Source organism: Solanum stenotomum, chromosome 9 (genome assembly GCF_019186545.1).
Source record: "Solanum stenotomum isolate F172 chromosome 9, ASM1918654v1, whole genome shotgun sequence".
Taxonomy (NCBI): domain Eukaryota; kingdom Viridiplantae; phylum Streptophyta; class Magnoliopsida; order Solanales; family Solanaceae; genus Solanum; species Solanum stenotomum.
In genome coordinates, this window is record NC_064290.1 from 33,474,381 (window position 1) to 33,476,976 (window position 2,596).

Sequence of the window (2,596 nt, forward strand, 5' to 3'; positions counted from 1 at the left end):
AAAAATAGATGCAATTGTCCACAATGCATACATAGACAGTAAAAGTGAATGGATTTGAGTGAAGCAAACCTGTGGCGCAAAGCGCCGGCGAATCATCAACAAGCAGGGGGGTTCGGTTTCCCGGAGCCCTCTGGAACATCAGTGGGGGCACCCTCAGTAGTGCCCACCTCAGCAATCCTAGCACCCTCAGTAGTGCTCTCTATCAAACGCTCTACACCATCAGTGGTGCTCGCAACGCCTCTCAAAATAGGCTGATCCTCTGCAACTGGGGCAGAGCTCGATGCCCCTGCAGCTCTCTCACGCACCCTCTGCTGGCGCAACTCTTCGTCTGCAATCGAAGCCCTCCTAGCCTCCTTCTCCTGCCGACGTTGTCTTTTCTGAGATTTTTCTTCCTCCGTGCGATGAGAGCGGTGCATCTAGCACTGTATCATCAGCCAGCGCAGTAGGGGCTGCCGGAGTCTCAACTGAAGGTGCAGCAAGAATGGCATCAACATCAGTCTGGAGGCTGGTTATGTCAGCCTGCAAAGCAGATAAGTCTGTCGCCGAAACTGATCGCTCGAGGACTCGCAACTCAAAGGTGTCAAGCCGCTTATTAACCGCCAGGACCTTACGGTCCATCATCCCCTCCATCCTGCGCTCCATTCTAGCCTCGGACTCGGCAATCGACTTTTGCATCCAAGGCTGGATGGGATGCAGCAGTGTGCCCATCTGCGCCTCTAACTTTTGTACTCTGGCCATCGGGACAACCGTCACTCCTAACTGTGGTGTGGACCGGGAAGAAGTAGGAGCAACACTAGCTGCCTGAGAAGAGGAGCCTGGGACAGTGTCGGTGTGGTCTGGGATAATGGGGTCACGGCCCTGTGCCTGCCCCACAGTGTCTGGAAGATCGGAGCCAAAGAGGGGTACCTCAATCTGGGGCTCTTTGCGAGGTGCTTCCACATTTGCGTCATCCCGAATAAGGCCGATATCCAATGCCCCTGTAGGATGGAGTAGCCTGTCACAATGCCAGAGCGGCACTCCAGAATCCCTGCACAAGTGAAAGATCAGACAAGGGAAAGGGTAAGTAGTGGAGGTCCTGAAAGCTCTCTCGTGGATCTCTGCCAGCAGCATTCGGGAAAAGTCGATCTCTACTCCCGCCACCAATGCAACAACCATCACCGCTCTGTCCCAAGTGACCTGACTGTCAGCTTTTGTACGCGACTCTCTATTGCGTACCAATAGCCAGAAGAACTTTGCTACAAAATTCAATGTGGCCTTACGGATGCCCAACCGTGGAGCAACGACCCATTCCACTCGCTCGCCATCTACAACAATGTACCGAGCCAACCATAGTATCACAGCCTCTCTCTGCGCAGCATTCCTCTGGAAAGCGCCACTCCGCACGATGTCCCAGCGGTAATCAAACTCTGAAGTGTTAGGAGACCAAGAGTGGCCCGTGGTAGTACCATAGAGAAAACGGCTAATGGTGGCTGGTGATATGTCTACCAAACACCCTCAAACCAAGGTGGAAGTGAGCGGGGCCTGAGCTAGTGGCTTTGACCGCTTGGAAATGGACCCGCGGAGAGTGGTAGCATAGGAAGCATAGAACTCCCGGACAATCTCCTCGCTATATGTCCCTGGGTATCGAGCCATCCAGTCACACTTGTGAAGTTTGAATAGCCGGTGAATATCTGGCACAGTATGCGAGCTCCCCGTGAGGACTCTGCGCTTCTTTAGAATTAATCGGGCCATTTTTTGTTTGTCATTTACCATCTTTGCATCCCGATAGATTTGCCATTGACCCTGTACACACCACCTATTCAGCTCCCCTGCTACCGGAGCGGGTTCATCATTCCGTGGTGCAGGAATGGCCTCTGAACTAGTTGCCTCATCAGACGAGGCTGCTTGGTCATTCTCTCCAGACCCTGTGGATGATTTGGCGTTGGACCCTGTAGCATGGACAGACTCTGATTGTGAAGACTGGGCAGACTGGGAGCCTGAGGCATGGGTAGACTCGGATCCGGACATAGGTCCCTCTGAACTGGAAGTAGCCCCAGTTGGTGACCCGATCAGTGTGTGCTCCTCATCAGACTGGGAGACAGTGACTACGTCGGGGATCACCTTCCGGGGGGTGCTTCTGGGTGCTGCGCGAGAGGCCCTAGGGTTGAGAGGCACATATGCTGGGTCAGAGTCATTCTCGGTGTCCTCATCAATCAACCGGAAGCTAGGGGCAACTGATTTGGACTTGCCCCGTTTTGAGTAGGTGACCATCTTCTTGGGTAACATCGTACCTGCAGGAACGATATTAGTGCCAAAACTAACCATATGCAGCAAAAAAAACTATGTAGAGTTGGTAACGACCCTAAACTAAGTCCACAAAAAAATTTGACAGATGCTACAGTGGTCATCCACGGAGGAGACCTACGGTCCATAGACTGATCTACGGTCCGTGGATCTCTTCCGTGGATCAGGGTGCCTGAAATATAGGTCGCAGATGAAAACCACAGAAGTGCAGAACGGTTCGTAGCTGGATCTACAGACCGTAGTCCACCTCGGTGGTTTTACACTTGGTGAAAATTTGCAGGTGCATCTAATGACAAACCCCATCTACGGTCCG